The sequence below is a fragment of the Eurosta solidaginis genome, chromosome 5 (genome assembly GCF_040869045.1).
Source record: "Eurosta solidaginis isolate ZX-2024a chromosome 5, ASM4086904v1, whole genome shotgun sequence".
In the NCBI taxonomy this organism is placed as follows: Eukaryota; Metazoa; Arthropoda; class Insecta; order Diptera; family Tephritidae; genus Eurosta; species Eurosta solidaginis.
Window position 1 is genome coordinate 21,567,134 of NC_090323.1, and position 13,130 is coordinate 21,580,263.

The following is a 13,130-nucleotide window of genomic DNA, read 5'->3' on the forward strand; positions in this document are numbered from 1 at the left end:
TGAATTTGATTTTCAGCGTTAGTAACCGGCCATGTCCGGTTCGGTAGTACTTTTTTGCGTCAGTTTTTTTTTGAATTTGAATTTAAATTTTTGGAATGTTAACGGTCTGTCCGTGACATCCGGTTCAGCCGGATGTTGTTTTATTTTGTATGGATAAGCGTTTTGAGTCGGTCTCTGCGCTTCTGCCAGGTTTTTTGAATTTGACAGCTGCTCGTCTTGATAGGCATGATAGGAACTTTTTTCTGTTTATGGCGCAGGAACAGTAAGGTTGGCAAGGACCCGCCCCAGCCGACAATGACTAGCCACTGAGCACCACTACATCATGCCGACCGCCTTCCTTACTGCTCCGTTGTAAATGCGATACCATAACAGATGGCGCCCAACGGGATTTGGTGCCCGAGGCGCTGTCGCGCTGGTCATTTTGGTCACTTGTGAAGTTGACCATCCCATCAGTCCGAGGTGTGCAGCCGCAGGAGCAGCCACCTGCGTTGCGGTGGGATGGTTGGACGGATAAAGTTGTCCAGAATGATCATCGATGACAGTTGCTGAGGGCGCCATAACAGATGGCGCCCAACGTGGCGCCTGAAGCGCTGACCGCGGGGGTCAGTCGGGTCAACCTGTGAGGTTGACCATCCCACCAGTCCGAGTGAGCAGCCACAGAGCTGCCACCTACGTTGCGGTGGGATGGTTAGACGGATCAGGTTGTCCGGGCTGGTCATCGGGGGCAGTGGCTGACGGAGCCACGTGACTTAACGTCAGTTATCGGGATTTTGTATTCACCCGATGAGGCAGTGCTGCACGCACTTTATTTTTTTTTGTAGTTGGGGTTTTTATTTTCCCGGAATGTTGTCCGTTAGTCGGCTATGGAATAATTTTGTCCGCTAATTGGGTTTAAATTTTTTTTTGTAAAGTAGTTTTTTTGTTTATTAGCCGAATTTGTGTTGTCCAGGGTGAATGTGTGTGCGCATGTAGTGAGGACCCCAGCTCATCCCACGTCCCAGGTGGTAGCTTGGAATACCACCTGGATGGTGATGGGTTGAGCTGGGATTCAGAGTGGCACTCCTTCCTGTCCCACCAGACTGGGGGAGCGGTTCCGAAACCGCTCCACCCATTGCGGCGGAGGCAGGAGGGGTGCCCAGTAAAAATGAACGGGAGGCCTCAACACCCCCAACCAGTCCCAGGGGCAAGCCCCTGGAGACTGCCCCTGCGTTGCGGCTGGGCGTGTTGAGACCAACCCGTGTGTGCCTGGAGTGACCCTAGTGGCCTCAGACCAGTCTCGTAGGGGGACCTTAAGACCCCCTCGCACTGCGGTTGGGAGCACTAGGGCCAAGTATGAATGTGTTTGTAGTAAATTTTTTTTTTCTCGACCTGTAGCCCAGGTGCCTTCTGGGAATGGGATGTCAGCGTTCCCATTACAATTGCTACCAAGTTTTCTCAACTCCTCGCGTAATTTTTATATGCACATTTTTTTTTCTCAAGGCATCGCCTAAAATATAAGGTAAAAGAGGGAATTCTGATTTTTTTCTGTTGACCCCTAACTGCGCTACGCGGCAAAAGTTTTTTCTAACTACTACGTAACGAGCTACATTTTTTTTTATATAATTATTTTTGATTATGTCACGCGAGCAATCGTTCGGCCAACCGGGGCGAAATACTCCGTCCGGGAGTGCGGGAGGGTTCCGGGGAAACCAAAACCGGGGCGGTGCTAATAGGGGGGCTTTTTCGAAAGCAAGGCGTCCTTTGGTGGAGCATACCCCAGTAGGAGGATCCTACGGAAATCCCGCGGGGACTCATATAGGCTCGGGCCCGAACGACGACCGCGACAAACTGGACATACCTGTAAGCACCAGCAATTTAAATGCATCGCTGCTAAACACACACAACATCTCGGGGATAATGACCAATGTGTCGAACTATGCACCAGATGGAGCGGGTGCCTTACCACCAAATCAAGAGGTTGGAAATTTTGGGAACGCTACCAGCGATCAGGCGAACCTCCTAGGAATGCAGGACGAAGCCACTCGTGGAGGCTCGTGGGTGGACGTGCTACACCAACTGTTCCAGGCTTCGCAGGAGGAAATGCGGAGAGAGATGGGCTCAATTAGAGCCAACATGGCCCAGCTCAACGCCGCTCTCGAATCCACGCAGCAAGCACACCAGCAACACAGGAACGCAAGCAGGATGGACCGTAACCCATTGCCATCGGTAGTACCGCCAATGTACCCGACTCCAAGCAGCATAACAGTAAAACCGCAGGAGTGGAAAATCGCATTCGACGGCACTGGGAGTGTAAGCGATTTCCTCTTCAAATTAAACACCTTGTGTGAGCGCACACAATGCCCTGACGAACAAATAATGGCCAGTTTCCACTTATTCCTTTCGGGACGAGCCGAAGAATGGTACTGGCTGTTCACAAAACAAAACCCAAATGCGACATATGCCTTTTTGTGCTACTCCTTAAAAAGAGAGTTTGGCACCTTGAAAACGGACCACGAGATCATGATGGAGATCTCCATGCGCAAGCAAAAGGCAAGTGAGTGTTATGACGTGTTTCACGCGGACATAATCTCCTTGAACGCGCGCTTAAGGGAGCCGATGTCAGAGCTTCTACTGATTGACATAATAAAAAGGAACGTCAACAGTAGCCTTAAGCTAATGCTTTTTAATGCGGACGTAAGGAACCTCCATGATCTGCGCGATGTAGCACGCCGAGGTGAACAAGTGCTGAAAGAGAGCAAGCTGCTGGGAGCCAATTACTCAGGACGGCATGTAAGCGAGGCACGCGTGACAACCCCGGACATGAAGATGGAAGGCGAGGACGGCGAGATAGATCCCCAGATAGAGGCGCTGGAATATAGACGCAGCAGAAGACCGGACTACTCAGGAATCCAGTGCTGGAATTGCCAGGGAATGGGGCACTCCTATATATATTGCGAGGAACCCATAAAAAGTCCTTTTTGTTTTAAATGTGGGTATAAGGGTGTATTCACTCCTAAATGCCCTAGGGACCATCGCAGGCAGGGAAACCAGTACCCGAGCGAGAAGATGGGGGAACCTCGTTCGGCTTCATAGCTCCCACATCAGCCAGTGCTCGAGGCGTCGTCCCGTGCGCTGAACCAGAGGGCGAATCTCTGCATGGAGGTGGTGAGCTTCCGAGGTGCAGTAGTACCCTGGCAGAAGAACCCTCGACTGTAATAATAACCTTCCCCGATAGTACTGACGATTCGAATAGTTCTGAATCCGAGAGTCGAACGTCCTCTTTCACGATGGGCGAGCAAATCATAATCCTGCGACGCCAGCATAGGGATGTCGCGTGCCAAACGCAACTTTTCCCAACCCTAAAAGAAAGGGAGGATAGGTATGAACAAATGAGACATACCATTTTTGACCAATATCCGGTATCGGACAATATTTTGAAGTGTAGGAAGAGATACCACCGGAGAGTACAGGAGCGTAGACTGCTGCAAGCCACCACGTTAACGCTTACAGAGGACGAAAGGCCTTTAGTAAAGGCTAGAATTAAAAATAGTTTCCTTGTAGGGTTGTTAGACTCGGGAGCCAACGTCTCCATCTTAGGGAAAAATGGAGTAGAATTCCTAGAGGATAGCGGCTTCGAATATCAGCCCTTACATGCGTTCGTATATACCGCGGGCGGCAACAAGCAAAAAATTTTAGGCTCAGTATCCCTACCGGTCACTTTTAAAAATATCACAAAGATTATTCGTTTTTACCTTGTTCCCTCATTGCTCCAAGAAGCATACTTCGGGGTAGATTTTTGGAGAGCATTTGCGTTGGCTCCCGAAATATTCCCGAGCGTAGAGTGTTTAGAGACTAGGCTTGAAAAGGAAGAGGAACTTAACCTCCATGAATTGTCACCAGAACAGAAATCAGAATTGCGAAAAGTCATCGAGACGTTTCCTTCGTACGAGAAGTTAGGCCTAGGGCAAACTAAATTAGTGGAGCATCACATCGACACCGGTGATGCTGTGCCTATAAAAAGCAAGCATTTTCCTCTTTCGCCGCCGAGGCAAGCCGAAGCTTTTAGAGAACTAGACAGGTTACTACAGTTAGGAGTTATAGAAGAATCCAACTCCCCGTGGTGTAGTCCTGTAGTACTGGTCCGGAAACCAGGCAAAGTCAGGCTGTGCATAGATTCGAGAAAGGTCAACGCGGTGACTAAGAAGGATTCGTACCCCCTGCCTCATATCAACGGCTTATTGAGCAGACTGAAAGATACGCATTTTATTAGTGGCATTGATCTGAAAGACGCGTTCTTCCAGATCAAATTGACAGAGTCCTCGAAGGAAAAAACAGCATTCGCAGTTCCGGGGAGGCCTCTGTACCACTTCAAGGTGATGCCATTTGGTCTGTGCAATGGACCGCAGACTATGAGTAGGCTGATGGACAAGGCGATCCCTTCGCGTCTGCGAGAGAACGTCTTTGTCTACCTGGACGATCTGATGGTATGTAGCACTAATTTTGAGGATCATCTAAAATTGCTAGCGGAAGTGGCGAACTGTTTGAGAGATGCAGGTCTGACAATAAATGTGGAAAAAAGTAAATTTTGTCAGAAGGAAATACGCTACTTAGGGTATTTGATAGGCAGCGGGTGTCTGAAAGTGGATCCGGGAAAAGTAGAAGCAATACAAAACTTCCCGATCCCTAAATCCCCTCGGCAAGTGCGTAGGTTTGTGGGCATGGCGAATTGGTACCGAGCATTTATTACCAATTTTGCGGACTTGGCAGGTCCCTTGACCGACTGTCTCCGCAAGTCAGCAGGCCCGTTTAAACTCACTCCTGAAGCTATAGAGGCGTTCGAAAAACTAAAAGTAGCCTTGAGTTCGGCGCCTGTCTTGGCCCAACCAGACTTTTCAAGGGAATTCGTGATACAATGTGACGCTTCCAAAATAGGTGTTGGCGGAGTATTGTTTCAGGTCGATGATGATGGCGCTGAGCATCCAATCGCATTCGTGTCGAAAAAGCTGAATAATGCTCAACGCAATTACACAGTAACCGAGCTGGAATGTCTTGCAGCCATAATTAGCGTGAAGCGTTTCCGACCCTATGTCGAAGGATTACCTTTTCGGATTGTTACGGACCACTCCAGTCTCAAGTGGTTGATGACACAAAAAGACTTGAGCGGGAGGTTGGCGAGATGGTCACTCTTACTGCAAAGATACGATTTTAGAATGGAACATCGTAAGGGCACCCTGAATGTAGTACCAGACGCGCTGTCGCGTTTTGACGTTGACGAGTTAACTTTCACTACCACACCCGGAGAAATAGACTTAGTCTCTCCCGAATTTACCAGCAATGAGTATTTAGACTTAATTCGGACCGTCACCGAAAACGAGGAATCACTTCCGGATTTACAAGTGGTGGACGGTGTAATTTTCAAAAGAGTTAAGTTTCGTAAGGGGATGGAAGGGGAAGAAGACTCGCTGTGGCGTTTATGGTTGCCAAAAGGGTTGACTGAGGAAGCAGTGAGATTAGCACATGACGCTAACCGGAGTTACCATGGCGGATGGCTGAAAACCTTAGAACGTGTTAGGCAGAAGTACTTCTGGCCGCAGCAGACTAAGGACGTCAGGGACTACGTCCAGCGTTGTGACACCTGCAAAACGGTAAAACCCACCAATCAGCAGTCGAGACCACCTATAGGGAGTACCTTTGAATCCGAAAGGCCATTTCAGCGGTTGTATTGCGACTTTCTAGGGCCGTATCCGAGATCTAAGCGGCGAAATCAATTTCTTTTCATAGTGCTAGACCATTTTTCAAAATACGTTTGGCTAAAGCCCATGCAGAGAGCCACCACTGTAAACGTTATAAATTACTTCGCTTCAGAAATTTTTCCGGCTGTAGGGGTCCCTGAGTTTATTCACAGTGACAATGGTAAACAGTTCATCTCGAAGGAAATGAACCAATTTTTTGCAAACTCCGGGGTGACGCACGTGAGGACGGGGCTATATTCTCCCCAAGCGAACGCATCCGAACGCGTCAACAGAGAAATTGTTTCTAAGATTAGGATTTTCCTGAAGGATAAACCTGACCACACTAATTGGGATAAGCATATACCCGAAATTTTATCAGTTTTGAGAAGTGATTTTCATACAGCGATTCAGTGTTCTCCGTACTTTGCATTATATGGCCAAAACATGGTCCAACATGCCTCAACGTACAACATTTTAGGGAAACTCGGCAGCCTTCGAGAAGACCAGGTTACGGTAGTAAGCCGAGCTGACAAGTTGACTAATATTCGTGAGCAGATCCGCAGAAATTTAGATCAGGCCAAAGATGGGGGAGTAACCACCTATAACAAGCGCTCTAGACACGTCAACTATAAGGAAGGTCAGGAAGTTTTCCGGAGAAACTTTGCCTTAAGTAATTTTAAACAGGGCATTAATGCCAAATTCCTACCCAAATACCTGAAGTGTCGCGTGCTTCGAAAAATAGGTAACGCATTGTATGATCTCGAGGACCTAAACGGGAAATTGATAGGTCGCTTTCACGCGTCGGACATTCGCCCGCAATGAACTAGAAAACGTTTCTTTTGCCAATTTACAATTTGATTTTTTTTATACACCCACCAATTGGACCTTTTTTTTGTCTGGGCGTTTTGGCGGTCGGGGACATCTCGCCCAGTATTCTCCCCGAGCACTGACCTCATAGGTTGTTCACACGCGTACTCACCGAGGACCGTGAACACCCTGGCAGTCCACGCTTAGGTCGGACTAGCCTTTCGGAGTTTGGACGAGTTCTCCTTTACCAAAATGTCTACGAAAATTTTTTTTGTCTTGCCTTTTGTGGGGGCGATAACCACTAAAACCTTTCGGAGTTTTGACGAGTTCTCCATAACAAATGTCTAATTGCCGCAAAGCCCTTTTAAACTAGGAAACAGAATTAATTCCCAAATTTGACTTAACTTTTTTTGATGGACCCATGTTGCCCGGCTAGCTTCGTAGTAGGACTTTGAGACTCTTATCTCAGGGGTGAGTCGTGCCCCACGTTGCTTGTCATCGGAGATCCCTGGCAATAGCTTCCCACAGATGATCCGGTTCCCTGTTCGCTTCATCGTCAGGTCTTCAAAGCGAAGCAGGTTTGTTACGGTCTGCTGCTACGGTCTACGGCTACGACCCACTTGGGAGCGTGTTCACGGGAACACCCCTAGCGATGTGGAAAGGGTTGCGATGAAAAATATCGAAAAAGAAGGGAACAGACAGACCGGCCATCACTAGAAGACGGAAAAAAAAGAAAAAAAGAAGGAAAAAACCACCACGAGTTTCCGAGGAAGAAAAAACTTTCTTTTCCTTTTTGCTGGCGGTCTGAAGCGGTAGAGCACACAACCCTCGTGACCAAAAAGTGGTCAAGTGAAAAATTACAGGATACTTAAGTGCATCCACATATAGTTGGTGGAACTGACGAGCGCGTTCTCAAATACAGATAGTTCACCATCAAAATTTGGGCGGTTTATAGCAATCGTAAAACACTCCTCTACATATGTTCATCGTATTTTCGGAATTCCTCAAAGCCGTGCTTATATACATAGCCAAATTTTGAAAGGCTAAGGAGCTACATACGGGAAGTTTACATTTTAACGTTTTAACCCGAAAATTGTCTCCGAAATGAGTGAATTCAATTAAAAACGAAGTCAGCTAGCCGGTGGCCACGTTGAAACCGTTTTAACCTACTCTCAGGACGTGCTAAATTCCCGAACATCGTGAATACTACTAAATAGTAATTGGAAGGCATCGGCGTTGCCTTCTCCGCGTATGCGAGGAGCGCGGGAATGTTGGAATATTCCCAACGATTGCCACGTAATATACACGGTTCCTCAACTTAGCAATAGTGGTGTTGGCTTAGCGGTGTCATTTCCATCCACACCAACTGCAATAGCACCAACCATATCCAGTGACCCCGGCACCGTCATATGCCAAGACGCCCGACGTACCACTCCTAGAGTGACATATCAACAAACACAGCGCCATTCACCACAGCAACATATTAATGATACACAACAATTGCAACAACAAACGCAAAACCATCATCTAAACGAGCTGAGCAAATATTGGGTGGTGTCCAATGGTCAAGCATTGCCCTATAACATTCTACCTAATGGCACGATAATCACACCTCATCAACGCCAGCCAGCAACATCTGAGCAACATACGCACACTCAGCAGCAGCAGGTTCAGCAGCAGCAACAGCAACAACAACAGTACCAACACCAACTACAACAACAACGTTTGAAACTGGGTGAGTCCGTTCCAACTCGGTGAAATTGTATTATGTATCTATGTGAAGTGATAAAATTCGTCACTTACAGATTATCGTTTCAAATTTTTGTAATTCATTCCAAGCACGCTTAATGAACCTAAAGACCCCTTTCTGTAACTCGATTCGAACGTACGGTATATGCATTCGGACACTTTGGTGCTCTTAACTCTGTTGACCCGTCGGATAAGTGCAATGTAAAACCCGTTCTGCAATCTTGCGAATAAGAACCATTGTTCTGTAAAGCTTGTGAAAGGTCAATACAGTCAAGAAATAGAAAACCAAAATTATGAAAGTGTGAGTTCTGCAGATAATATTATTCCAGTCGAGTTACAGAATAGTGTCACTAGTATATATATAATACCTTACATATTTGAATGTGTCACTCGGAACCATAAATTTTTTTTTATACTTACCTGCGAAAGCCATGTAAATGGGTAATGCATTACACATTAGCGACATAGGCCTTTCTGCGAGAGTTATAACCTAGATGCAACAGGGGTTGGGGAGCGATGTCCTTTTGAACCCGGAACAATAAACTCGTTTCAGACGTTTTTTTTTTGTATTTTCAAATAACGTCGCCAATGAACCCTTGCACAAAAAAAAAAAGGGAAGAAGAGGAAGAATTCCCCAAATTAAATGAAATACATAAAAATGAATTTAATGTAATTGCACTAGTAATTAAAAACCAAAAGATATTTAGTACATTCAAAATATTTTCTACACTACATACGAAACCACTAGGCTGTAAGACATATAAGGAGTTGAATCCGAATAATTGTATGCGATGTAAATGTAATTCGGAATAAACGTAAACTCTAGCATCACATGTGAAACTTAGAAATTCTCGATAGAATCCTAAAAATTTAATGCATAAGTTATTAATTAGTATGAACTGTCAATAAATCTAAATTGTAAATGGGAATGCTGAGGTCTCCTTTCTTTTAGAGGGCACCTAAGGTATACAGGTAAGGGGCCACCGAAATTTTAGGTGCGTCGGTGGCCATGGATTTTGAGGGTGGGTATAGGCACCGGGCGTCGCAACACCACCCGCGGCGCCCCCTCTGTATATTCGGCCCTTTTCTTTTTTATTTTTAATTTTTTCAGCTTTTTTGTTATTGTTTGGTTTTTCAGCGGTTTTTTTTTGAATTTGATTTTCAGCGTTAGTAACCGGCCATGTCCGGTTCGGTAGTACTTTTTTGCGTCAGTTTTTTTTTGAATTTGAATTTAAATTTTTGGAATGTTAACGGTCTGTCCGTGACATCCGGTTCAGCCGGATGTTGTTTTATTTTGTATGGATAAGCGTTTTGAGTCGGTCTCTGCGCTTCTGCCAGGTTTTTTGAATTTGACAGCTGCTCGTCTTGATAGGCATGATAGGAACTTTTTTCTGTTTATGGCGCAGGAACAGTAAGGTTGGCAAGGACCCGCCCCAGCCGACAATGACTAGCCACTGAGCACCACTACATCATGCCGACCGCCTTCCTTACTGATTCCATCGTAAATGCGATAACCATAACAAACAGTACACATATTCAAAATCGATGAGGAGGCTGTGATGATGGTATAGGGTGAGTTGTTGAATAACATACGAAAACCACTTTAACCCATCTATATATTTGCATTACAGCTAAAGCTTTACAAACAGCAAAAATTGCTGGCGCCAAGCAATTGGAAAAGGCAGTGAAGCATTCATCACACTGTACGGATGGTGTAAAGTTAGAAACTGCTGTTGTAACAGCTGCCACCGACACAACGGTCATCTCTACTTCGTCGAGTAACGGCTCGTCCGACTATCTATCGAAGACAGTATAATCATATCTTTTGCCAACACAGGTTAGCGATGTGCTTGCACAGGAAAAGATTTCAATTGGAAAACAAAAACCAATTAAGAGAGTTTATTTATTATTAAAGTATTTACTTTTCTTTATATCAACAGTATTAATTTAAGTTGCAATATCACGTACACATATAATAAGGGATGTGATACGATTGCTGTCGGAATTAGATTTGAAACCAATCAATACTCCTGCTAAGGCTTGTAGAATTATTGCTTGAATAATTAGATTTAGAACAATAATAAGTCTGACTTAATTACAAGTCGTACATTTTTAAATTCATCAATTACGACAGCAACCGGATTCTACGACACCTTTGAATATTCTTGATCTGAAAAAAGAGTAAACCTAATCTGAATTTCTACTAAGCTTTAAGTTGTAGATTATTCAAATAATTGGAGTTTTTTCTAAAGCTTAAAATTATTTTCTGCTCGCTTAGAAAAGATTTCAACTGGAAAACAAAAACCAATTAAGAGAGTTTATGTTATTATTAAAGTATTTACTTTTCTTTATATCAACAGTATTAATTTAAGTTGCAATATCACGTACATATATAATAAGGGATGTGATACGATTGCTGTCGGAATTAGATTTGAAACCAATCAATACTCCTGCTATGGGTTGCAGAATTATTGCTTGAATGATTAGATTTAGAACAATAATAAGTCTGACTCAATTACTAGTCGTACATTTTTAAGTTCATCAATTACGACAGCAATCGGATTCCACGACACCTTTGAGTATTCTTGATCTGAAAAAAAAGAGTAAATCTAATCTGAATTTCTAATTAGCTTTAAGTTGTAGATTTAAATTGATTCAAATAATTGGAGTTTTTTCTAAAGCTTAAAATTATTTTCTGTTCGCTTGGAAAAGATTTCAATTGGAAAACGAAAACCAATTAAGCGAGTTTATTTATTATTAAAATACTTACTTTTCTTTATATGAACTATATTAATTTAAGTTAAAATTTCATGTTCATATATAATAAGGGATGTCGTGATACGATTGCTGTTGGAATTAGATTTGAAACCAATCAATACTCCTGCTAAGGGTTGCAGAATTATTGCTTGAATGATTAGATTTAGAACAATAATAAGTCTGACTCAATTAATAGTCGTACATTTTTAAGTTCTTCAATTACGACAGCAATCGGATCCACGACACCTTTGAATATTCTTGATCTGAAAAAAATGAGTAAATCTAATCTGAATTTCTAATTAGCTTTTAGTTGTAGATTTAAATTGATTCAAATTATTGGAGTTTTTTCTAAAGCTTAAAATTATTTTCTGTTCACTTGGAAAAGATTTCAATTGGAAAACGAAAACCAATCAAGCGAGTTTATTTATTATTAAAATACTTACTTTTCTTTATATGAACTGTATTAATTTAAGTTACAATTTCATGTGCATATAATAAGGGATGTCGTGATATGATTGCTGTCGGAATTAGATTTGAAACCAATCAATACTCCTGCTAATGGTTGCAGAATTATTGCTTGAATGATTAGATTTAGAACAATAATAAGTCTGACTCAATTAATAGTCGTACATTTATAAGTTCTTCAATTACGACAGTAATCGGATCCACGACACCTTTGAATATTCTTGATCTGAATTTCTACTAAGCTTTAAGTTGTAGATTATTCAAATAATTTGAGTTTTTTCTAAAGCTTAATATTATTTTTTTGCTCGCTTAGAAGAGATTGGAAAACAAAAACCAATTAAGCGAGTTTATTTATCATTAAAGTTCTTCTGTTTTATATGAACTGGATTAATATAAGATCCAATTTCATGTACATATATAATAATATTGAAAATAAAAAATATTGAAAATTCAATATTTTTGGTTTATATTTTATTCATATGGCTGCTCCAGGTAAAGTAAATCTGCAGGTAAAATTCACGTTATATGGCGGTTATATAAATGGTAAAACCGCAGTAAAATTGATTATTAAATGGCTCGAAAATGTAGAGTGAAATGACGGAAAAATGACCGCCATTTGACGAGCATTGTGACGTGTGTGAGCAGCACAGTGCTATGCTCACATCCTATAAGTGGGAGCGGAATGCACGATCACATTAATAGGAACGAAACGGAAAATTTGGTCACAAAAGTTCATCACGCCCATGCAAACGTGACTATGAATATAACCGCTGCAGAAAGTCACAATGACCGTAAAATGACTAGTAAAATGACGTGGAGCGGTTTTGCAGGGTATGTATGAATGTGCACTTACGATCTGAGTGTCATTCTCTGTGAAAAAATAAAATTAAAGAATTTTGTCAATATAACATTTTTTCGACTTATTATTCGATTTATAATAAGTTAGCAATCATTCTCCCATAAAAACATAATTTTATTATAGAAATTTCTTCTAAATATAGATGTTTTATATATCAAACAAAACCTTGTTTTATTACCTGCTGAGCTGGCAACACTGTTCACTTTCATATGTTTTCATTTGGACAGAAATTTTTTGCAATATTTGTGTTGATATTTTATAAGTAAATTAGTGAAATTTAACATAATTTTTTCGTTAATTCGTGCAAGTTAGATTATGGTAATATACCAAGTATAAAAAGTAAAGTAATGTGTGCGCTTAAAAGTTTGCAAACATGCGGGAACAATATGTATCACACAAACCGGTTTTTCGCCGATAACTTTTGAACGGGTGAAAAAATTAACTTCCGCTTTCGGATTCTTAATCTAGACGTAAATGCGCGTTTTTTGATACCTCACTCGAAAATCTTGGCCCAAATTTAGGGTGGGGCCCCTAAACTGCACTACTACCGTTAATTATTGGCTCAACTCTCCGTTCATAAAACAAAATTTCTATCGCTCAACTGACCGAAACATGACTGCAAGGTATCCTCAAAAAGTTCGTTGAAAGGGCCCAATGTTGAACAAGTAGGCAAATTGCAACGCCGCTGCCGCTATATGCCATGTCGCTTAGAGTACAAGCAGTTTTATGTAAATGCACCTTTAAGCCACATTTACACACAACTGATATCGATAAACAGTGAT

General features: G+C 42.5%; 1 protein-coding gene across 2 annotated transcripts in view; it reads left to right on the plus strand.

Moving 5' to 3' along the window:
* The window catches only part of LOC137251990 (kelch-like protein 5), a 143,963-nt gene that overhangs the window by 113,208 nt on the left and 17,625 nt on the right, over positions 1-13,130 (plus strand). The window lies entirely within an intron of this gene.